Here is a 26,187-nt window from a genome sequence, read left to right on the forward strand (position 1 = left end):
TCGTGCATTTTTGGAGCATTCCGCCCGCCCTCCTCAGGGAAGCACATTGAAAGCTCTTTAAATGCCCTGCAATGGTAGTGCTGCTTCTGCCAGCCATGGCACTGCCACCTCACCCTCCCAAGTGGCCCCGCACCCTGGAAGCACCACACAAACAATTCCCGGGGGAGTGGGGGCCCATACTGGCTGTAAGGGTTCCTGTACAAGCCCCTTCTGCTACCTCCTCCTCTGTATCAATCCCTTTGGTACTGATCGTCTATAGGCCAATCTCTATGCCATGTGATCTAGTTGGCCATAGTCAGACGAGATTGAATCTGAGGACGAATGGTCTCTGTGGTCCTGTGTCCAATACTAGTGCTCATATCGATCCCTGTATCTATCTGGTTCTTGGGTTCGGTCCCTGTCAAACCTTGACTCTTAATCTCTTCCAAACTTTGGCTCTTGATCCTGAAGAGTCTACTATGGCTGCCTGTCTGGTGATGATCTAATCAGCAGTGTCAAATCACAGTCCCTGTCCCTTGGATCCAAACATTCGCTTGGGTCCAATGGATCCGGAGAACATGGCCAGGTGGGGTGATATTTGGGAGAATTTTCCGCATCTGATGCTGTACTCTGTACCGAGACTGGTGACTGAGAATATGTTGGAGCTGTTGGGTTCAATCCACTTTGTTTCGGTACTGATGGAGGAGGTTGACTCGGTACCAGGACAGTGTCATGGGGCTTTGTCAGAGAAGGGTCTGTTGGGTCTGTGGGGCCTGACTCCAGGCGTGGAGGTTTCTTCTTCAGTTTAAAAGGAGCCAAGATATTCTTCAATGGCTATATCAGCTTTGGGATTCAAGGAAGGTGCTGTCCTTCAAACCCCAGCAATGGGGTTTGTATCCTCCTCCTCTTCAATTAAGCAGCCAGCAGAGGTATTCCCACTGGATGAGTGGCTGGGATGGATGTTGAGGCCGAGGTTGCTCGAGTCAAGATCGGTGTGCTCAGCATTGGGATCTCACACGGTACCAGAGCTGTCAGTACTGGTATAGATTTTGAGGAGTGTGATGTCACCAAGTCTGGGGCCATTCCCTGAGCTCCCGATGGGCTCTCAGTAGTCAAAGAACTGCTGTTGGGCCCCTCAAAGCTACCTGCTGTTGAGAAGAATGGAAGGTATGCTCCATCGGAGCTTAACAAAAGCAAGGCAACCTGGTTTTTTGGACTTGTATGGTGAACTGGTGAATTTTTGACAATGAGAGCAAGTCTCAACTTCTTGTGCCTCGCCTAAGCAAAGGAGGCACTCTCAAATGGGCACACTTTTTAAAAACTTACTCACCATACAATGAGGGAAATAAGGTCAAGCCTTCCTCCCCAGATGGGGAAAGGGAAGGGGAGAACTTGGAGGGGGGGGTCTAGGAAAAAACCCACAACAAACAGGGGTGACTATGCGAAATAAACCGACAGAAAAGAGAGATGGATTTGAATGGACTAAGATTTCTTTAAAAAAAAAACTTGCTCAGAGAATATTCAAACAATGTTGACTGAAACGTAGATGACAAAGGAATGAGGGAATGAGGAGAGGCGCAATCACACACACACAAAAAAAAGTGCGGGTGGTGTTCCTGCCAAAAGTAAGAGCAGTTTGAAAGTCTCCAGCATGGTCTCCGAGGATGCGCGAAGCCCAGAAATGTAAAAGCCAGAGACCACGTCGAAGAACATCACAGTCTTACAAGGTGTTCTGATTTTGTAGATGACCATTTCCTTAAGGTAAGTGCAGGTGATACAATCAGCCAGTTCACATGATGAGAAATAGGGTAGGACAAGTGTCCTATCCAAGTTCAGAGCTGTGCATGTTCCTGTTTTCTGATTGTGTGCGAGGGGAAAACCAAGTAGGAGGCATTAACAGTCGTCAGCCTCCTGCTGGGTAGGAGAGCTCAGTCTTATCCAGCTGCTGAACGAGGTAGGAGGAAGAGCCCTCTCTCTGTAAAAAGTTCTCTTCAAGTTTATTTGAAATATTTATCATTATAGTTTCATATACATTTAATTATGAGGGCCAAACCGTGGATTATTTTTCTATTTAAATGCCCTAGGTGGCATAAAACTCTGTAAATGGGAGCATCAGTTGGTCTGCTCTATAGACAGTCTTGTTATGTTTAATAGTCAGGAGAACTATTTTACTGACATAACAAACATACTTGTTATGTTTAATAGTCAGTAAAGAAAGAGAAACTTCAAACACACAAACAAATGAATATTTTAAAAAATACCTCATGAAAATGGCAAGTATTTAAATCTTTACAAGTACTGTGACAACAATGGATAATTAGCAAGAAATGCAAATTGTTCCTTCTACTCTAGCGACATGATTCTATAAAATGGGGAATATTATGATCCCCCTCTCTCTATCATCTGCCACAGTTTACCAACAGACAAGCAACTACTGTGGCTCTCTCTCTCTCTCTCTCTCTCTCTCTCTCTCACACACACACACACACACACACACACACACACACACACACACACACTATTCTTCATATTATAGTATTAATCTTAATATCACATTAGGATTGCTTCTTCCAGCAATTTTAGTAACCAATTATTCAAAACTCATCCATTCTCCAAAAATAATAATAAGCCCACATTTGAGTTGACCCAATATCCTTTGATCAGCATGAAAAACCCATGTATTTGATCTAAATGTCATGCTTCTACCACCATGTGAGCAATTCTTGTCAGACAGGATCCTCAACAACTGTATTATACCCCCTCTATAATCTCTGCCAAGTGTAGTTGACAGATGGGGTTCTATACCCAATGGGTGTAGATTTTGGGTCTGGGTGAAAGCTGGAACATGCTGGAATGGGCAAGAATGACCCCTTAAAACTGTATCAAACTGGATCCCAAAACTAGAGGGTTGTGTTAGAGACACTGGAAAACAACATTTCAGCACTAAGTTGCATTCCCAAAACAATGGACTCTGCTGCAAACACTGGGGAAGAATATTGTAGCACTGAAGTATTTTCAGTCTTGCACTTTTATGAGTCCCTTCAGTGCCTGTAGATTTCCATTTTGAAACAACAGGGATATCCTGAACCATCATTTGGGTCTAATCCTCTGCAGTCAAATAAGATAAGAGCCAGGGAATCCCTCTGTCGATGGAGCTTAACAGCCTTTCAAAAACAGCAAGAATGTGATCTACTATGGAGGAGCCAGATACACACACACACTGCATTCACCCCTCCTTCCTCCTCTCATTAGGTGGAAAACACTCCAATGCCTTCTGAAGCACACCACTGGGGAACAGGCGAGAGAGGGTGGGGTGGGAGGGAGAGTGCTTGCAGCCCCCAGGCTCCTGGCCATGACAAATTCCCACCCCCGCATCCAACATACAGGCTCACATTGATTTTTCCATGTTCCATTCAATGGCCTGCCCCCAACCCCCCCCCAATACTGACATCTGCATAGAGAGTGCTTTCTGCATCAAAACACACAGCACTGATAAATATAAGCTTTAGATTTCTCTTCCCCATCATCTGTCATGACAGGGAAACCACACTGAGCACCCACAAGAACATCCCTTGTGCAGGGCAAGGGAAAGACAACTGGGGTGCTACTACCATCTGCCCCCACTCACTTCTGCCTTGCAATGCTTTTTGAAAAACACAAGTATTCTAGGGTATTCCTTTAGTATTTTGCTTTTTACGCTTGGCATTTCATTCCCACCCTCCATTAAAGATGAAAAAAGCAAGCAAAATGAAGGGGAAAACACACACACACACACACACACACACACACACACACACACCCCAGCAACAAGTAAATAAATGCTAGTGTCTCTTTGGATTGAGTAGCCTCCCAAGATTCAGGGCATGTAGTAGGGATGTGCACAAAACAGATTTTGTGTTTTGTTTCAAGCTTGAAACAAAACGCAGACAGCTGAAATGTTCCACTGAAACAGCAGCCGAGCCCGCTGTTTCGATGGAACAAACTCGAAACATTTTGACCGTTTCATCCACGAATAGTGCATAGTGGAAAATTTCCTTTCCTGACTCAGGTAAGTTAATATTAAAAATCCTTAACTTTCAAAACCTAGAAAGCTCAGAAAAATATTCTGGTAAAACCCAGAATCTTTTGGTAGGTTCCTGCTGCCACCAAGCACTCTAAGACTTATAGTGTACCAGACCATTAGATTGAGTGCTGTAGTCCAAGGTCCCTCTGTAACTGGGTATTGGGCAAATACAAAAATCTGCTCCCCCTTGCTAATAGGCAAGAATAAAACCAATTGTTCTCCCAGGCATTCTGCCTGAGTGTGGAGTTAATTCTTAGTTTGGCCAAGCTCTCATTGAGATATATTTTGCACCAGAGAGATTTCCCCTCCTCCTCCTGGGACAATAACCACCCTTGGAGGCTTGAAAAAAGTAAACATCAAAGAAAAAAAAACTTTTATTCAATTTCTACAGACTAGTTTCGTCTGAGGCTTTTAGCTTTCAAAATACTTAGTTTGATTACAAGAATACTTCAAAAGAACCCCTAATGATGCTCGGGCAGCACATTTTATTTTATTTTAAATTTTTTATTTAAAATATTTCTATACCGCCCAGAACATGCATCTCTGGGCAGTTTACAATTAAACTCATTTAAAACATTAAATCAATTAACAATTAAAATTATTTAAAAGATTAAAAACATTTAAAATCCAGTATTAAAATTATTGAAAACTATAAATCTAATTAAAAGCCTGGGTGAATAAATGGGTCATCAGTGGCTTTTAAAAAGTTGCCAGATATGGAGAGGCTCTTATTTCAACAGGGAGCACATTCCACAGTCCAGGGGTTGCAACGGAGAAGGCCCGTTCCCGAGTAACCACCAGACGGGTTGGCAGCAGCCACAGGTGAACCTCTCCAGATGATCTTAGCAGGCGGTGGGGCTCATGGCGAAGAAGACATTCTCTTAAATACCTTGGGTCTACGATGTTTAGGGCTTTAAAGGTAATGACCAGCACCTTGTATTTTGCCCGGAAATGTATCAGCAGCCTGTGCAATTCCTTCAACACAGGAGTAATATAGCAATAGCAATAGCAATAGCACTTACATTTATATACCGCTCTATAGCCGGAGCTCTCTAAGCAGTTTACAATGATTTAGCGTATTGCCCCCAACATTCTGGGTACTCATTTTACCGACCTCGGAAGGATGGAAGGCTGAGTCAACCTTGAGCCCCTGGTCAGGATCGAACTTATAACCTTCTGGTTACAGGGCGGCAGTTTTACCACTGCGCCACCAGGGGCTCATTTTATGGTCTCTCCTAGATGACCCAGAGACCAAACTGGCTGCCGCGTTCTGAACCAACTGCAGTTTCCGGACTACGTACAAAGGCAGTCCCACATAGAGGGCATTGCAGTAATCCAGCCAAGAGGTTACCAGCTGATGTACTCCTGTTTTGAAGTCACTCATCTCAAGAAACAGAGGCAGCTGGCATATCAGCTAAAGCTGATAAAAAGCACCTCTGGCCACCGTCTCAACCTGGGACATTAGGGAGAGGTTTGGATCCAGAAGCACCCCCAGACTGCGTATCTGTTCTGTCCAGGGGAGCGTGATCCTATGTAGAACTGGCAGATCAAAATCATCTCCCGAGTTTCAACCCCACATAATAAGTACCTCTGTCTTTTCTGGATTTAGACTCAGTTTGCTATCCCTCATCCAGCCCATTACTGCCTCCAGGTAGGCATTTAGAGAGGTTATGCCTTCTCCTGATGATGTTGACATGGAGAAATAGATATTAAAAATCTATTAAAAATTTAAAAATCTTGGTTACTTAGTTGTAAAGAACAGATATTTAGGAAAATGCAAAGCACACACACAAAGAAATATGTTTCTAACGCAAAGTCTGACTAACACACTTTCTCCTGCCCTAAACTTCCAGAGCCACTAGCCTTGGCTTCCCTTTTCCTTGAACTCACCAAGCTCCTGATGAGAATCAAACCTCCTGCAATCCTGTCTTACAAGGTTCAACAGCCATCCTGCTGCAGTAAAACTCCATTGCCGCATATCTTCCTCACTCCTCCAGCACAGAACTTCCTTTCTTCTTCCCAGAATTCCCAGCAACAGCTCTCTAGGTCCCACCCACCTGGCATACTGATTGGTTGAGCCCTGGAGTTCACCAGTCAAGACAAGGGTTCACTTCCTGTTAACTCTTTAGAGGGAGAGGAGACTGGTCAACACAGGGAACAATGGGAAAACTCAAAACACCCCATTGTTCCCCATGGGTAGCTCCATAATGACACCAAAGTGCATTATGGGGGCCACCTACCGTCCAATCACATACAAAAAAAGGGCAAGCAGGCAATTTTAAACAAATTTTTAAGGAGACTGCAAGCCAATCAGAAGCCAGTGCCAGAAAACCAATCAGCAAGGGGGAAACAGGCCTCCAAAATGGCGCTCAAAAGTCAAAAAATTTCACCATGAAATGAGGTTGTTTTGTTCTGAGCTCAAGACAGGCCATTTATTTAAAGGGTTTTTTGTTTTTAAAGGGTTTTTTTTACTCAAAACAACCCATTTTGAGTAGAAACATTCCAACATCACAACATTTTGCACATCCCTAGCAGGTAGTACTACCTTGTTTTATGCATCTTCAACTACTTGCCATACCACTTGAAGATGTGGAGTTGGAAGAGAGAAATCCATCTAGGGCTGTCCAGTGAGCAGTGAGATTTCTCATAACTTTTGCTATGTAAGCCACTTTGAGAACTTATTTTGCAGAAAAGCAAAACAACAACAGATAAGACTAACATATAAACTGTATGAGGAGAATCTGAAGGAGATTTGGGTGGTAGCTTCCACCCATTGGGCACTACCACCCACCCCACTCTTTTGGCCCCAGGATCCTTTTTTAAAAAATCCAAATTGATTTGGAAAATTCAGGTACAAATTGAATCTGGGGTGATTGTGTGTGTGTGTGTGTGTGAGATTCAGAGCCAAAACAAATCCGGTGTGTTTCGATTCGGGTACAAATCAAAATGAAAAAAATCGATTCGTGCACACCCCTAGTCACATGTGAGAAAGAGAGCCCAGTCAGCCAGTGGCTGTGCAGTAAGAAACCACCAATGCTGGATATCCATACATATGAGAAAGAGAGAGTGAGAGAGAGCACCTGCCACACAGCTGGCCATGGGACAGTAGAGCATGTTGCTGTCTACCTATTGAAACTTATCCTGGTAAGTTACTGTGCATGTGAATTAGACAGGATCACTAATGCATTTCCATTTATACTTAATTTTTAGCAGAAAATGTCTTGAAGTGTCAGCTAATAGGTAGTTTACGCTATGCAGCATAATTGTGTTAGTTTAATGAAAAATTAAAATTAAAACATCTTTATTTTTATATTCTTCATTTCAAATACCAAGTAATACCATGTAAAAGTTCTCTGTATTGAATGTGGAGTGGTGGTGGTGGGGTAGGGGCATCAAAGTCATAATTCACCCAGGGTGCCAAAAACTGTTAGGCCAGCCCTGCTGCAGGGTGTGTGTGTGTGTGTGTTTATATTGAGAGAGAGAGAGAGAGAGAGAGAGAGAGAGAGAGAGAGAGAGAGAGAGAATGAATTAGTCTCTTTCAATCTTTGGACTTGACTTGTGGTATGCTTGCCAGAAAGACTGGCCACCACTTGATGCTCTTGTAGGCATTGGCCTAAACTAGGGCTAGCTTTCTCCAGCAGCATGCCACAGGGCTGGGTAAACCCAAAGCCCAGGAAACAGGCAACTACCAAGTCCTAGCAGCTAGTCTGAAGGAACAGGACTGAGGCAGGAACCAGAGGCAGAAATAAACAAAGCAGGGTCAAGCCTTGGGGCAGGAAGCAGGCAGGAGATGGTAATCATCATCATCATCATCATCCCCCAGTGAGGCACTACCTTGGCGTGGTTGTGGGGTTTGTGTGCTCTGAGGAAGGTGAGAGCTATGCCAGAGGTCCAACCATACTGGACAGGTCTCACCAGAGGAGCCAGACAAAGAGTGCCTCTCCCATCAACAATATGGTGAGACGCAACTTTAATAAATCTATACCGGATCGGTCGTCGCCCAGGTCAACAAAGACCGCGCCAGGTGCTATAGTCCCTGGACATCTGGTGGCAAGTGGGCAACAGGACTCAGGATCTTCAGTTGAGCAACCAGGGCTGGAGACAGCAAAGCTACTGGAAGAAACGTCGCTTAACTGGAAAAAATATACAAAAAATGCCAACAAGGAAATAATGATCTGCTATTACAAGTCTAGTCCAACTAGAAGAGGTTATTTAAAAAGAATGTACCAAATTTGGAAAGAGAAGCATCCAGATACAGAAATAACAGAACAAAGGCTAGCAGACCAGAGAAGATACATAATAAGAAATAAAGTATTCACAGGAGTTGAGCTGGAAGAACTGCAAAGAGCAACACAGGCTCAAGATATGGAAGGAGAATTACCACCAATTGAAGAAGTTGCTCAGGCACAGGTGGAGGAGGTGTTGGAAATCGAGGATGCCACTGTTACTGAACTGTTTCAAAATCAAAACCAGGCAACCACCCCTTTGCCTTCACCTCAAAAACCCAAATGCCGTTTAACAGAAAAGCAACAAGAATTAAAGTAAAAAATAACTGAGCACATGAACCAAACAACCACCAGGGTTCGACTTCCCGCTCTAAAAACAGTTGCCAAAAAACAACTCGCTCAGGCATTAAAAGATGTCAATGCTGCACTTGCAGAGATAACAACCAATAATTTGCAAGAAACAAACCAACTAATGTACAGTGCAGCAACAATAACAACACAAGAGCTTGGATATAAGATCAGTGGACCTGTAAAAAAAGAAAGTAATACATCACCTAAATGTAAGATTAGATTAGAAAATAAAATCTCCAGGCTTAGATCAGATGCTAGTAAACTGAAAGATATGAAAGACAAGAAGCTGAAGAATGAAAACACCAAACAGCATCTGATCCAAAAATACCACCTAGATTCAAGGAAAATTAGAGAAGTCCTAGAAATAATAAAGCAGCAAATAACAGCAGTGTCAAAGAAGATTAGCAGATATGAAGCCAGAATTACACAACACAGGCAGAATCTCCAATTCCAGTTGAATCAGAGACGTTTCTACCAAAGCATAGAAGGAGAAACTGCAAGAAACGTAGAAACACCAAATAAAGAAGAAACAGTGCAATTCTGGGGGAAATTATGGGACAATCCTATAGATTATAATAAAAAAGCAGGCTGGATGAAAGAGGTTAAAAAATGTAACCAACAAATGCAAGATCTAATAATAACACCAGAATTAATAGGTGAAAGAGCAAAGAAAATTAAAAATTGGACTGCGCCAGGCAACGATGAACTGCATGGCTTTTGGCTTAAACACCTAACAAGCCTTCATAAACAACTATCAAAACAGTGCAATCACATTTTGCAAGGAGGTGATATTGAACAATGGCTAACAACTGGGAAAACTCATCTCATCATGAAAGACCCAGCAAAAGGTGCAGTTCCAAGTAATTATAGACCGATAACCTGCCTGCCAACCATGTTCAAATTATTAACTGGAATAATAGCAGATGAAGTCATGCAACACCTAACAAACAGCTTCCAGTTGAACAGAAAGGAAATTGCCCGAACACCAGAGGCACAAAAGACCAGCTGCTGATTGACAAAATGATTTTAGAAAATTGCAAGAGAAGAAAAACCAATCTAAGTCTTGCATGGATTGACTACAAGAAAGCCTTCGATTCATTGCCTCACACATGGATACTAAAATGTTTAGAAACAACTGGTGTCAGCAAAAACATTCAGATATTTATTTTAAAAAGCAATGAGCATGTGGAGTACACAGTTAACAATCAATGGCGAGACACTTCGACAGGTTAGCATTAGAAGAGGCATTTTCCAAGGGGACTCACTATCCCCTCTGTTGTTTGTAATCGCCATGACCCCACTTTCACAAACACTAAACAAAACAGGCCTCAGATAACAAACATCTAAAACATCAAGTAAAATCAACCATCTGCTGTACATGGACGATCTGAAGTTGTATGGAAAGTCCCAGTCAGAAACTGAATCACTGCTAAAAACTGTCCGTATATTCAGTAGCGAAATAGCAATGGAGATTGGACTAGACAAGTGTGCTGCATTAATAATGAACAGAGGGAAAATAACAAAAACAGAAGGAATAGAACTGCCCAATGGAAGCAAGATCAAGAACCTGGAAGAGAAAGAACCTTACAAATACTTGGGCATTCTCCAGGCTGATAACATCGCACACACTGAAGTTAAAAGAAAAATTGGAAGTGAATACATCAGGAGAGTTAGAAAAATCCTCAAGTCCAAACTCAATGGTGGGAACACCATACAAGCCATAAACACCTGGGCTATACCTGTTATCAGATACACTGCAGGAATAATAGACTGGACCCAGGCAGAGCTAGAGACGCTAGATCGTAAGACCAGGAAAATCATGACCATCAATCATGCTCTGCACCCCCGCAGTGATGTCGATAGGCTATACCTCCCTCGCAGCTCAGGTGGAAGAGGAATGCTGCAAGTCCATCAAACAGTAGAGGAGGAGAAAAGAGGCCTTGAAGAATATATCAAGGACAGTGAAGAAGATGCACTTCAAATGCTCAATAATGCGAAACTATTCAACACCAATGAAACAAAGCAGGCCTACAAGAAAGAACAAGTCAAGAACCGAGCAGAAAAATGGAAAAATAAGCCCCTGCATGGTCAATATTTGCACAATATAAGTGGAAAATCAGACATCACCAAGACCTGGCAATGGCTTAAGAATGGCAACTTGAAGAAAGAAACAGAGAGTTTAATACTGGCTGCACAAGAACAGGCACTAAGAACAAATGCAATAAGAGCAAAAGTCGAAAAATCCACAACAAACAGCAAGTGCCGCCTTTGTAAAGAAGCAGATGAAACCGTGCACCACCTAATCAGCTGTTGTAAAAAGATCGGACAGACTGACTACAAACAAAGGCATGACATAGTAGCAGGGATGATACACTGGAACATCTGCAAAAAATACAAGCTACCGGTAGCCAAAAATTGGTGGGACCATAAAATTGAAAAAGTTGAAGAAAATGAAGATGTAAAAATATTATGGGACTTCCGACTACAAACAGACAAACATCTGCCACACAATACACCAGATATAACTGTAGTCGAGAAGAAAGAAAAACAAGTCAAAATAATCGACATAGCAATACTAGGGGATAGCAGAATAGAAGAAAAAGAAATAGAAAAAATCACCAAATACAAAGATCTACAAATTGAAATTGAAAGGCTGTGGCAGAAAAAGACCCAAATAATCCCAGTGGTAATTGGCGCCCTGGGTGCAGTTCCAAAAGACCTTGAAGAGCACCTCAACACCATAGGGACCACAGAAATCACCATCAGCCAATTACAAAAAGCAGCTTTACTGAGAACAGCCTATATCTTGTGATGATATCTATAATAACCAACAGTATTGATGATAAAATTCAGCCATCCCAGGTTCTTGGGAAGGACTCGATGTCTGGGTAAAACAAACCAGTCAATAACACCTTTCTGACTGTGTAAACAAGAAATAATAATAATTTATTTCTATACTGCCCTTCTTGATCTCTACCGCTCGGTAGAGGAAAGGTCGGGTACAGCTGCAAGAAACAGATGTGGTCCTCAGGTGCACACAGACACAACTGCAGGCAAGAAAGGGAAGTTGTAGGGGGACAAGGTGAATGGTGACCAGACACACATGAAGGATGGGGACAGAAGAAGACCAGGTACCTCTGGGACTGCTTGGACTCAGAAGGCATAGGAACTACCAGGGGGAAATGGTGGTTGGGTAGGGGAGCAGGCCCCCTTGCCCACTGTGCCAAGGACCCCTGTGTTTCAAAGCTCCTTGAAGCTGGAGGCCCTTCCTCACTCAATTTAATATCCTAGAAATCAATCTAAATGACCCTGTTCTGGGAAGAGGAAGTAAATAACTTTGCAAACATTGATGCTGCAGCTAGAAAAGTGGGACGTCTTGGATCGGATCCAAGCAGGCAACCTCAGCACCAAACTCTATCCCAGAGGCCATTAACAGAGATAGACAAAAGCAGCTGATCGGAGACAGGAAGGGTGGGTGGGCATCCTGACCCCAGGGGTTTCCTGTTTTGCTAAAAAGTATAATCCATAGACAACAGGCAGCATCCAATGGAAAAATAAAACCCAGCTTTTAAAAGTAGCAGCATGAGGTGGGAGGAAGGGCTTTTGCTTTTGAGGCATAAAGAAACTCAGCCATTGTGACCAATGTGAGTTTGGCAAGGCAGGGCAGAAGCAATCAGAAGTTGGATTGGATTGAGACAGTTGCTCTTGCACAGCTAAATATCACAATTCTTTTAAAGAAATCATCATTTAAAAAACGTATTCATTCTGTTCATTTCCCAACAATTGTTCAACAAGTTCAGATCAGAAAATTAGACTGCTTTTACATGGCAAACCTTGATATTTGAACTTGCAAAAAATGTAAGGGTGAATGAGATTTTCAATGAGGATTCCAAAAACTAGGAATCAACAATGCATCACCCATCAACCTGGATCATGACCACAAAATTGGTAGTGATGGCTTCTTCACACATGGCTGCTGAACAAATGACCATTTCCATATCAGGTACAGCATCATCAACTATATCAGCTGCATCAACCAACATCACCAAGGATGGTGATGATTTTGATTTTGTGAATGTTAAGAGCATTTTGTGAATGTTAAGATTTTGTGAATGTTAAGAGCATTTATGATGATAAATGGCACTATTTTCTCATGAATTGATGGATTCCTCCAGACAACTCTGATTTTGAATACACATATATCCAATCATCCAAGGAAACTTGCTACAAATTTCAAACAGCCTGGTTGAAAGAAAAGCCCTAGCTGAGCTTCAGTCGCAAAGCTAATGGTAACATTTTGCAAAATGTGCAAGCTTTGGGGCCCATTGGTAATTGGAATAGGAAAGACAACTCCACGTGCCTTGGTGAAATATCACAAGGCTCTTCAGGTTTTCAAAAAACATGCCAAATGCAACTACCACAAAACTGCAGTTTTGAAAGGAACTGAATTCAACCTATGGGTTGAAGGAAAACGAGACTATGTGGATACCCAATTAAATTGAAAGCCGCAATCCATCATCAAGGCCAACAAGAAAAAACTTATTCGGATCATTAAAACCATATTTTTTTGTAGAAAACAAAACATTTCCCTCAGAAGTCACCGTGATGACAGCATATAAGACCTTCCTGGACCTGATGATGATGCTGTAATGCTGCAAATGATGGAAACTTCCACACGCTCGTTCATTTTCGGGTGAATAATGGTGATAAAATTCTGAAGCACCATCTGCAAAATGCACCAAAAATGCAACATTTGTCAGCAAAAGGACACTAAATTTTCTTATTGGATTGTGTGAGAAATAATCCTGAAAAAAGGTTGCTTATCAAGGCAGTGCTTCATTTTCAATCCCGAAGAAGATTGGACTCTGCAGCTGCCTTGACAGCTGCAGAGTCCAAATATTGACTTGAGTTGCTGTGTAAAAAGAGTGGAAAGACTTGAAGCATCTGTTCAATCATTACGAACTGAAGACACTTATCACAGTATTTTTCAAAGAGCCGTAGAAATGGCCAAGAAACGCAGCACTGATGTCACAATACTGCATAGCCCCAACAGGCAAATTCATTGTGCCAATGCTCCAGCGCAAGATCCAGAAATGTCTTATAAGGATGTTCTCACAAGCAGCCTAGCCCAAACTAGGGCAGCCTAGCCTGGGCTAGGCTGTTCGTGTGGAGCACCGGGATCTGCATGGATCCCAGTGCACTTGCCCAACCTCACCCCACTCCTTAGCTGAGGTGCATTGTGGGATATCCGGAGGCCAGGACATGTGGTCTCAGCCTACGGAGCTCCACGCTGCGTAGACCATCTGGGAAAGCGATCCATGCCCCCAGCAACATTTGGTCGCTCATCTGGGGGGAAGGTGAGTTGGCTCAGCCTTCCCCCAACTCATTCACTCACGCGGTCATGTGAATAGCCCCTATAAATTGAACACGGTTTTGCCATTTTGGAACAATGCTTATTGGCAGAATGCTCTTGCTACTGTAATCAAAGCTTTTGTTGGATCATCAAATCGTTTCTATCCAAATTTGAATAGACTGTTTCATATTCTTTGTGTATTTCTTGTAACAATATGTACTGTCGGAAAACCATTCTCTTCCCTAAAATTGAACAAATCTGTCTTAAAGTCAACAATGTTGGAGGAATGCCTTAACGGCCTAAGTTTGCTTTATAACTATGACATCACTGAAGAACTAGAAGAAGTATTAATTGTGTTTGCGATGAAACATAAGAGAAAGTTGCATTTCAAATCATTGTAATTATGCTTCTACAATTAAGAACCTTCTTTATGAGAATTTTTTTCTGTAGTCTATGAAAAAATTGCATTAAAAAATATATTAACTATATGATTTTTATATATGGAATATATATCTACTAGCTGACCCCACACAGAGCATCTGTGTGCTCTTTTGTGCCAGCGGTTACCTCTCCCCCCCCTTCTGCCCTCATCTCTGCTTCGGGGTCCAGCCACCTCTCCTCCCCACTGCCACTTCTGCCCCCCTGCCACTTTCTCCCCCCCTCCCTCGGCCTTGCCTCTGCGGCCAGGCTGGGCTCACCACCTCTGGCCTCCATGGCTGGGCCACCGCGGCGGCAACCAATCCTCCTGGGTGTGCCTCAGCCAATCAGGTGCGTCCGCTGCCCAACCAATCAGCTGGGCTCTGGGACGCACATTCCAAGGCACACCCAGGAGAATTAAAATAGTAGATTAATAAATTGATTTTCATATATATAGGATTCTTAATTTTCATATATTCTTACATGTGAAAACAATTATATCTTTTTTAAAAAAAAACCCTGAAGCACCCCAGAAAGTGATTGTGTGTTGCTGCCCTCTGAATAAATATGAAAAGCAACTTGGCTGCAAGCTGATGGTCAACATGGACAGCGCTCATAACCAGTGCTTCATCCAGAACCCTACAGCCACGGAGGACCCACCAAAACAGTTCACCTTTGATGGGGCATATTACATAGGCCATAAGATGGAGCAGATATATAATGAAATTGCCTACCCACTCGTAAAGGTGAGTGCAACCAATTGCAGATATTTGGGATCTCTAAACCAGCGATGTAAACCTCATAGGTCACAGCAATGTAAACATCACAGACTTGAGGAGTGCACCTGTCAAGCAATTGTGGCTGGTGGCTCCTGGGACTGGGTGGGTGCTAGGCAGAGCCAGGTGTGCGTGGTGAAGGTAGAGCCAAGTGTGGGAGGTGCCAGAGGCAGGGAAGGTAGTCAGAGACAGGAAATGGCAGTGACAGGCAGTAGAGGAGATAAACTGGCTGACCAAGATTTTCAGGTGGATGGCACCCACTTTACCCACAGGTAAGATACACCACCATTTGGAGGACTGGGTTGGCTGGTCTGTAAGGGGTGATAGAGACCACACATTTCCTTCCAGCACAGAACCAAGTGTGACAGCACACAACTCTGCTGAACCAAGGTAAACAATTCTTCAGTTTAGAGAATTGTACTGCATTGCTTAGGTTTCCTTAATGTTTTGTTAGAGGAGGAAGATTGAGAGAAAATCAGAATTAGATGGCTCCACTCAATGGAGGAGGCTGCCTGTGATTACCCCTAGCTCTGCCTGCAGTTAGCTGCCATATCATCAGTACTGTAGAAAGATTTTTAAAACTTATTTTTGTGCCCTACCATCCACCCCCCTGCCCCCAAGTCACCAGCCTCTACTGGAACATCATAAAATTCATTTCAGTTAAAATCTGTATGTGGAGAAGCGGATGGGAAAGTGCAAACTTCAACTCCTTCAAAGCAACCACACCATTTACTTCTTCCATCTTGGTGTGCTGAAACCACCTCCTTGTAACTTTCACCTTTTAAGGAAAGAATTAGGACTTAGGAATGCTTTGCTACCTGCAATATGTGCAAGGCAAAGATCAGCAGAGAAACAGGGACACCTCAAGTTTGGGGATGGCCCATTACCTCAAGAAACATCCCCTTGATTTAAGCCCAGTTACCAGGTTCTCAGGGTATTAGTCTCCTCTGCCTCCAAAGCTCCCACTCTGAAGTAGCAGCAGCAGCCGCCGCCACCACTGGGGAAGTGGGGCAAAGGATTCAGTGCTCCAAAGCCAACAGAAGATAAGGGGGATGCTGGCATTTGGATGACCAGCATGCTGGGTTCAAGTGTCTGATGAACCTGGTAGCTCCCTGTAGTGATTAGACTCCCCCCCCCCACTAAAGAGTTAACAGGAAGTGAACCCTGTCTTGACGGACAGGTTGGTGAACTCCAGGGCTCAGTTAATCAGCACACCAGGTGGGTGGGACCTAAAGAGCTGTTGCCAGCAAAAAGGGAGCTCTTTGTTAAAAGAAGCTAGGCTGGAGGTGAACAGGAGGACATGTGTCCATGGAGGTTGGCTGCAGGAATTTAACTCTGCAGATCCTTGAAAGACAGGAGAGCAGGAAGCTTGAATTTACAACAGGAGTTTGGTGAGTTGCTTCAGACGTTTAGGGCAGGAGAAAGTGGTTTCGTAAGAGTTTACATTGGAATTTCTGTTTCTTTGATGTGTGCTCTGCATATTCTGGATACTGTTCTATTATTGTTTACCTGTAACGATTGTTTACCTGTAACTTCCAGCAGCACTACTGGTGATGGGCATCAGAAGGAAGGGTAAAGGTGGACCCTCCATACCAAGGCATTTGGCAATGCCCATTCATAAAACAGAGATGATTATGAATCACATAGTGGATGACTGGCCACCTCATCTGACCAATGGCTTCATGATCACCAATAACGAAACCAATATTGTGAGGGAGGTGCGTGACACCAGATTCGTGGGCATACAATGTGCAGCTCATGCTCTGAAGCTGGTGGTGACCAATGCCATTGGGTTCAAGTCTTCTGCCACCACCAGTGTCACCTGCGAGCTGGGGGAAATTCACAAGTTACTTTGACAGGAACAAGAGAAGCTGATGGAGGAGGTGTGAAGCAGCTGCACCTGATCCAAGATGTTGGCACATGGTGGAATTCCACCTACTTTCTGCTGTAGTTCCTCTCTGAGTAGCAAAGGGATGTGCACAACATGGCCAAAGTCAGGGAAACCAGGTTAGGCAGAACGCTCAGTAGGCAGGAGTGAGAACATCTCTCAGGTGGTGGAGGTCCTCGAGCCATTTAAGGCCACTGAAATCCTGATCCAACAAAAACCTTTCTTAACCAGGTAATCCCCTTTTTCAAGCATCTGCTGAAGCGTTCCCGAAAGACTAGTTTCCTGGAAGCGCTGCACAGCTCAGACCAGAGGTTAGGCAGATTGTCAGCCTATTAACAGATGGAGCCACTAATGAAGGAAAGCAGCATACGGGGTTGTTTGTGTTTCTGACCTTTGTGTCAAAGACAGAATTTGTGGCTCCAGCTCGGCACCGATCAAATGGATGGAGATGTCCATCAACAAAATGATGGTGACTGAGAGACAAAGGAAGGGAAGTCTGGAGGTGGAAAACTTGGACAACATTCCCCACAACAGACAGCCTGAGCTGCCAGCATGACCAACACTAGCAGTGAGATCAATGTGGGTGGCTGTTCTGGGTGTCCTGCCAGGGCGCAGGCAGGCACAGCAGGCATTAGATAGTGCTGAGGTACTAGATGAACTCTATCTGGCAGAAGCAGTTGAGAAGAATTGCAACTTTAAGGCTTACAGGGCAACCCGCAGTCACACGTGGCACAATCTGGCCATGGTCACCTGACACCATTCCTGTCTCCCTGCCAGTGTTTCAAGTCAGCCCAGCAGGCAATGCTGTGACACCCCACTGCAACTGCTTGGACCCTGAACTGATGAAGCAGTTGTCCCTGGACGTAAAACTCCAAGAGCTGGATTACCCAAGCTTTCCACTCAGCAATTTCCTCCCCTCAAAAAGGATTTTTTAAAAAAAGAACTGAGCTTTCACTGAAGCTCTTTCCACACTCCAAGCATTTAAATGACTTCTCCCCATTCTTGATTCAGCAATGACATTTGACCCTCAATTGACAACTAAATCCTTTTCCACATCAAGAGGTGCTTCCTTCTTTCATTGCATCTTGAATTGGTTTCTCAATAGTCACCAGCATCAAGAGCTCCAGATTAATTCCTCCTCTTCTCTTTCCTTTCTCTGCTGTCCTCCCTCTTTACATCTCATTCTTCCCACTTTGTTCTCCCTCATTCTTGCATCTCCACCCATCACCTGCCAGAGGCCACAATCCATCTAGTCATGACTTCTCTGTGCAGGGCTCAAAAGAACAGCCCTACTGGATCCAACCCAAGGCCTAACTAGTCCAACGTCCTATTTCACAGTGGCACACCAGATGCCTCTGAGAAGCCCACAGGCAAGAGGTGAGGGCAATGCCAGAGGCTACAGAACCCTCATCTGGTTGTATAGAAGCCAATTCTCCACCACCACACAGGGGAGATTGCCTTGAAAATCAGATCAAGTTGTAAGGAGCCTTCTCTGCCCCAGTGAAGTCAGGAGTCACTTCTGCTAACCAGCCCTGCTGCTCTTCTTGCTTTTTCCTAGGCAGTGGATCTGACAGAAGGCTTCCTCCTAAGCCAGGCAACTGGCCTCCACTTTAGCTTTCCATCCCTGGAGGAAGAATGGTCTGGAGGTAGCAGTCCACAAGGTTGAAATGGCTGCTTCAAGGAAGGAGTGGAGCAGAGCTCTGGAGTGTAATGGCACACAGATTGCCAACGTGCTTCAGTTAGCACGGTAACCATTCACACAATTACAGAAAACTTAAAGCTATTGTCCAATAGTGACCTTGTTTATTTTTTAGAGCAAGCAAAACAGTCACACAGTAAACGTAAGTTAGCAAAGGGTTGTTATCAGAGCTGCCAAAAAAGTTTGGGAACCCCAAGTAGAATAATAAGAATCACACTGCAAGGTCTTGCCAAGATACCCTTGCACAACTGAAACCAGTCTTTCTTAATGCAACAAAAGGGCATGAATTAAACAATGCTGTGTTTCTTGAGACACAATAATGTATAAAGTGGGAACAATGAGACTAATTCAGGAATAGGGATGTGCACAAAACCGGTTTTACCCCTCTCCAGACCAGGGCCTGGCTCAGCTTGAATTCAAGCGGGTTCGGGCCCAGTTTGAGGGGGCAGGGCTTCCATAATTGTTAAAATGCTTTTTTTAAAAAAATGAAGTACTTGCTCCCACAGCCACCATGGCACACCCCAAGGTCGCCACGGGGATAAGTACTTGGTTTTTTAAAAGCATTTTAACAATTACATTAGCCCCCCACCCCCACCTCCTTGAACCATGCCCGAACCAGCCCAAATGGTACAACTCAACCTCGTACTGAACTAGACCTCGTTCAGTCCGAGGTTCAGCCATTGAACTAAACCAGTTCAAGTGCAAACCAGCTCAAATTCAAGCCAATTTGCACACCCCTATTCGGGAATAGTGTGTGAGGTAGTAAGTGAAGCCCTAATGTTCTTAGCACAGTTAATGGGTTAATAACAATCAGAGGCCTAACTAACTGGGCAACAAGTAAACCACCCTGCAGAGGAAAGTTGCATGACTGAGTTTGGGCATCCTGTCCTACACAAAGGCCCTGAGTTAGGTTTGCAACATGAGTCAGTGGGTGCTCATCATTAGGGATGTGTACCCAATTACTTCGTGTACATCCAAGGGCGGAGAGGGGTTCCCTTAAGAGGAGGCGGGCAGGTCCTACCTGCCTGTCCTCCAACCCCCTGCCAGCCCACTGCAGCACTATTGCTATGGAAAGACTTCCGTGCAAGCAGCAGCTTGTGTAGCGTGCCCCTCTAAAATGCAGCATTGTGATGCATCCCCGGCATCCCTTATGCGGCATCGGCACGTAAATGGTGTCAGCGCCATTTGCAGGGCCAGCATGCTGTTGCTGGCCCCGCAAATGGCATCAACGCATGCGCCGACGCCATTTACGTAAAGCATTGGGGTGGGCCAGTGGGGGCTTGGAGGATGGGAAGGTAGGACCTGCTCGCCTCCTAAGAGAATCCCACGCTGAAACGTTTCAGTGCCAGGGAGTCAAAGCATTTCGGCGCCTCTCCAAAGAGGCGCCAAAACACTTCGGGCTCATCCTTACTCATCATGCCACAACCAAAGGAAATTCCAGAGGACCTACGAAAAAGAGTGCTTGCTACTCATCTGTTTGGACAGGGTTACAAGGCCATTTCTAACCATTTGGGGCTCCATCCATCCACTGTCAGACAGTCTACAAATGGAAACAGTGACTCTACTCAGGAGTGGTCATCCTGCCAATATCACCCCAAAAGCAACCTAGACAATCATCCACAAAGTCACAAAGAACCCCTAACCTCTAAAGTCCTGCAGGTCTCTCTCACTGAATGGGGGAGAGAACTAAATGGGAATGGTGTTCATGGCAGGGTAGCTAGGAGGAAACCACTGCTCTCTAAAAAGAAACTGCTGCCCAGCTCAGGTTCCCAAAGGAGCATTTGGATGACCCAAAGTCTTCTGGAATAATGATATCTGGACAGATGAATTAACAACCAAACTTTTTGGACACAATCATAAACATTTTGTTTGGCAAAAACCAAACACTGCCTTCCAAAAAAAGAGTTGCATTCTGACAGACAAGCATGGTGGTGGAAGCATCATGGTTTGGGGCTGCATCAGGACCTGGACAGCTTGCATCACCTCAGAGTAGGGCACCAAGCCATCTGTGCAGTTTCTCCCTTCATGGACGAAGCCACCTGCTGCTATGAGAAACCCTGCATTCCATGTCAGCATCTCCTGTGCTGTGTTACCAGCGTTTCCTGTGTTAGAACCTAAGCACATACTAGCACTCACTTTCTGCAATAGTAGCCTACTCATACCCCTGGAAAGCTCACAAGCAGACCATTAAGCAACAATCTGTGCTTACTGTCAAACCTTGACTTGTTCAGCTGCATTGTTTTTAAATACTAGATTCAGTGTGGTAGCCTAGTAGGCTTGTGTAGAATTTCATTTCACTACTAAATTATCTTGTGAAAAAGATTATTTACTCTTGCCTGCCCCGATATTGCACTTCACAATGATGATGCACATTTGTGTGAGAAAGAATCCTTAATTTTTGTATACAAACACTTCTACTACAGTGGCTAAAAACGGTTATCCAACATATTATTTATGAACATGTACAAATCAGTTTTTAACTGTCAGTCACATGGTGGGGATCAAATTGGTTTGAAAAATGAGGAAAGTGGTAGAACTTCAATTTAAATCTCCAAACTGCAGGTATCCTTCAGCTTCAACTGCCCTGTGATGTTTCATGGTCCCCACTTGTAACGTCTTGTAAAGTGTGCCGTCGAGTCAGTGTCGACAGGAGGGGTTTCTGTTTGCCACCTCCCGCACAGTATGAGATGATGCCTTTCAACACCTTCCTATATTGCTGCTGCCCAATATAGGTGTTTCCCATAATCTGGGAAACATACCAGCAGAGATTTGAACCGACAACCTCTGGCTTGCTAGTCCAGTCATTTCCCTGTTGCGCCATTAGGTAAACTACAGCATATACTCATCGCTGGGGTCCTCTTGTGTCCGCCAATTGTGCTCAAACCAGAAACAAACTGCCTAATGCCTCTTTGGTTAATGATTGTGTATTTATAAAAAACCACTATTTTTGCTACTGCTCTATTCCTGTACAGCTAATTGAAATATTTAATGAAGGGCTGACATCCTTCCTTTGCAACTTGTATCTTGCTTACCCTAAGGTTTTTTCTTTTATTTCCCATTTTTATTATTTGCTCTGGGTATGTTTGACCCCAACATCTGAATAGTAATTTTATTTGGTTGTTTAATTTGGTTTCTGATCAAAGGTTTCTATAATGCAGCGAGAATGATAGCCCTATAACTTGGAACTGAAAAGAGAACCAAACTGTGTAAGCCACACTGTACTCAAAAACATTTTGTATCCAGACCTGAATAAAATAAGCATATATTGTATTAAAAAGAAAAACCATAAGAATGGACTTGAATAAGTCAATTATTCAAGACGAGTCAGATTCAAAAGGTCCAACGCTCAAGAAATAGGAACAGAACCTAGAAATGCAAACTGTTGTAATTCTGTGTGCAAAACATTAATATTAAATATTAACATTTTAAATATTTATCATTTAAAATATTTAAGTATCTAATTGTTACTGGGGTGGCATGATTTAATTATCAAAACGAGAGGGGCCCCCGGCCTTTCAAGTACCTAGCAGGAATAAGCAAGCAGAAATAGTTGAAAGAATAACTAGCTTCAGACATTTTAAGAGTTCTTCCTAACAGGTCAGGAACAAGAAGGTTCCTATTTTTGTTTGTTGTATTCAGTAGTTTTTAAAAATCTGTCTCCAAAATCCTTATATCTCTCACCTTGGTAAGTTTTTACAAAGTTTAAACATATCTTTTAATCACATCACAGACCTAGCCTAATACCTTTTCCCTGTTCTACCATCATCACAGCATCCAGCCTGTCTGGAAAAGTGGGAATACATGTTCCCTCCTGGAGCAGCAAAGAAAAAAGCAGAGGACCATACTAACTCAGGAATGAGAAGGGGTGGGAAAGTAAAGAGCTCCTCTCAATCCTCGTTGAAAAGCAATCTGATCAGAAGCAGTTCATTGCCTCTCTCAGTAATTTAATTAGCATCCTTTAAATATGGGTCAAGTTTTTGATGCCTTTGATTTCCACAGCTGGTGTATCTGTGACAACTCTCGCCTCCCCTGCCTTTTCATAATTTTTTGGAATAAACCATTCTATCTAAGACTGTTTTGCAAGTATTATGCACTGGGCTGGGGCATTTTTCACACAACAGGCTTTTCTTCAAGTTTGAAGTTGCCTGCCCCAAAGATGCAAAAAGTGGATTTTCTTACCCTGGATATAAATTGAGCTACACTCCAACATGTGTGTGAAGTGCTCCCCAATAGCTTGCAGGGACTTTGTGGGTAAATCTGGCCGATATGTGAATGCACACCCTCCATTCCAGAGGAGATGCGAGCTAAAAGCCCTGTGTGAAAAACACCCACGTGCAATGCTGTATGGAGTTTCTGCAGAACTCCAGCAGGAGTAAGCGGACCCGTTATTAACCATTTATTCTTCTGCTGTGATGCAATATTTTGTGATGCATCTTAGCAATTTACTGCCAGATCCTGTCCAGAGATAGCACACCCATGCCAGCTGATATCAGTAGGTTTCATCACTCTTCACACGGCATAGAACTGAGTTGAAAAAATCTATATTCTTATTTGCCTTACTGGGAAGGAAGGCTAATTGAATACAGTGCATTTTACCTTCAAGTACACCTATTTAGGAACATGCTGCAAGACTGCAACTTCACACACACTTACTGGGGAATAAGACTCATAGAATTCAAAAGGGGGGTTATTTCTGAGTAAACAGAATCGGGCTATATGGTTGTAGTTGTTATGCATGCTGTCTTGGAAATGGGTGAAGGTGGTTGTGGCTGGGGATGATGGGAGTTGTAGTCCCAAAACATCTGCAGAACCAAGGCTGAGAACCACTGGTGTATAGGTTTGTGGCCTCAGTGAGAATTTCTTCTTAGTAAACTCCAAGTCTTGGGTCTTGGAATGCTGAGAGTCATACCCGTAAGGCCATAGGCTGACTCCAAGTCCCCCCCCCCCCGCAGTACTGGGGGCAGCAAGTTGGCTGAGGATCATACACTGCTGCTGCTGCTCCCAGAACCCCATCTACAAATGGAGGCAGGCATCTCCCGAGAGGGCTAGCAGCTTCTTTTCTTCCTATCCTCCATGCCTATCAGCAACTGGTATGCCAGCTGCAATCCTACTTGGAGAAGTCGGACCTGACATCAATCACTCGTGCTTTGCTGATATCCAGACTGGACTACTGCAATGTGCTCTACAAGGGGCTGCCCACAAAGATGCTTTGGACAGGGCTTTTTTGGTTTTGGCCCCTCAACTTTTGAACGCCCTCTCGGAAGAGCTTCACCATGCTCCCTCCCTCAGTGTTAAGAAGCAATTAAAGACGCATCTTTTAGAGACTTCCAAATATTTTATCTGCTGCTTATATCTGCTAGGTTTCTTAGTTTAATTTTTTACTTATAAATTTTAATTTGAAACTATTAAGATCTGTAACTTTTAAATGTGGTTTTTGCCTGGGCTTTTGACTTTATTAATTTTTACTAGCTTGACTGGTGCAGGGCATCTGCATGCTAGTACCCCCTTCCCTCTTAATCACCCCCTCACCTTACCTCCCCGCTCTTCTTCAAATACCCCCTCTTCTTCGTGGAGGGGGGAGGCTTCCCAGCCGAGACCACCGCCATCATTCTTCCCAGCCCCTCCCCTCCCCCCCCACAGGAGCACACTAGCTCATGGGGTCAGCGTGCCTACAGAGGCGGCATCTCAGCCAGCCAGACCGAGGCTGCCGTCCTCCCCACTGCTGCTCCTGGCTCCTGCCCGGCAACAAGCACCCACGGCCAGCCCTCCTCCTCCTTCCCGCCTTGCTGCACCCACAACTGTTGCTCGGAGACCAATACCGAGGAGCAGGTGGAGAAAGAGGGCCACGGCAGCAGTGATGATGACCCGGAAGAAGGGATGCCAGTGTCAGAGCCCCGCCATCCTCAGGGCTCTCCTGCCCACCTCCAACCGGCAGCATGAGTACTGGTGCAGCAGCCTCTGCCACCGTCCTGCTCCTTATCCTCATCCCTGGCGTCAACAACCCCATTGGGTTCCTCGGGTTCCCTGGCTGCTCCAAGCCACCCTCTTTGCTGCCTGCTTCGGCCACCACCATCATGCTGCCTCAGCATGCGCTTAACACGACGTGGGCAGGGCTTGCCACGCACAACCCAAGTGTTTTGTGTATATATAGATAGATTTATATTGTATCTCTTTTATTAATGTTGTGAGCCGCTCCCACGCAGTAGTCAGGAGGTGGGGTACAAATATTTTTAAAATATAAACAAAATAAACTGGGGGTGGACATATTAGAGGCTCCTCTCCCTCCTGCCCTCCAAAGATGGAAGGGGAAGGAGCTGTTGCCCCTACAAACTCCCCCCTTTGTAGAGGGTGGGAACAGCTGTCCCCTGCCACTGTTCACCAGTAAGTGGGGGGAGGGACATGAAATACTGGGCAGGTGGGGAACCCAACATGCAGGCATAAATCTAAGGGCCAGCAGGATCTTTCCTCCCCACCCTTACCCCCAAAATATTTCCCACTCCCCTATCCACCGGACTGGAACTTTGCAGCAATGAATCACTTAAATTAGCTGAATGCATTAATTTTTTTTACAGCAGAACGTGCTCAAGGAAAGCTGGTAACTATTTATTTATTTATTTATTTATTTATTTATTTATTTATTTAAAAAATTATGAATAAGATACTGACCTACACGTATCACATTTGGTATGGACAGTCCTATTACTTAAATTAGCTGTAGTGGGCCCGGGCTGGGTCTGCCCCCCACAAATGTCCCACTGGGGCCTGACCTGTGCCAGATGGCCAAGGACACGGCTCTGAGGGCCCGCCTGCCCACGGCCCGCCCGGCATTCTCCTGTCATGCATGAGGGTGACGGGGTGAGGGTCAAGTGGGCTGGTCTGTGGCCAGCCTGCCCTCATGTGCCTCAGCAGTGCAGGCACTGGGCTCAGGCTGGGCCTGGCCAGGTGAGCTACTTCCTCATGCCTGCGCAGTATGACTCATGAACACATGATGTCCCCTGCTCACAAGTCACACTGCGCAGGCACAGTGAAGCGGCTTGCCTGCTCCAGGCTTGGTCTGGCCCTGCCTTAGCCTATGTGGAAGCAGACGGCCACAGGCTGGCAGCAGACTGGCAGGCTATTCAACAACAGCAGGCAGATTCAACAGCAGCTGCTCTCAGAGTCACGCGCTTGGCTGACCAGCATAGGTCTCTGCCCCGGCAGGACATTTGCTCCCCTCACCCACTCCTGGTGTGGAGGACCAGATTTTCGCTCAGAAGTCCAGTCCAAAGGGCACCTCTGACCTTTTGCAACTATAGCATAATAATACCAGGTTAGCAAAAAAGTCAGAGTCCTGGGTAGGCTTTCAAGTTCACCAGAACTCATCTTCAGTCTGGATGTTAAGCAAAAAACAGAAAGGTGGGGTCTAAAACCAGATGTTGGAGACAACAAAAAGGCC

The 26,187-nt window shown here is 44.5% G+C and overlaps 1 protein-coding gene across 5 annotated transcripts in view; it reads right to left on the reverse strand.

The window, feature by feature from the left end:
* Nucleotides 1-26,187, reverse strand: part of KANK2 (KN motif and ankyrin repeat domains 2) — a 106,598-nt gene that overhangs the window by 37,281 nt on the left and 43,130 nt on the right. Inside the window, exon 1 of one of the 5 annotated variants that reach the window (XM_053291872.1) lies at nucleotides 14,674-14,692. The exons of the other annotated variants lie outside the window; for them this stretch is intronic. The gene's annotated coding sequence lies outside the window, so the exon portion shown is untranslated. Of the gene's footprint in view, nucleotides 1-14,673; nucleotides 14,693-26,187 lie in introns of those variants that run through there. 5 annotated transcript variants of the gene reach the window in all.

This window comes from Hemicordylus capensis, chromosome 2 (assembly GCF_027244095.1).
Source record: "Hemicordylus capensis ecotype Gifberg chromosome 2, rHemCap1.1.pri, whole genome shotgun sequence".
Lineage (NCBI taxonomy): Eukaryota > Metazoa > Chordata > Lepidosauria > Squamata > Cordylidae > Hemicordylus > Hemicordylus capensis.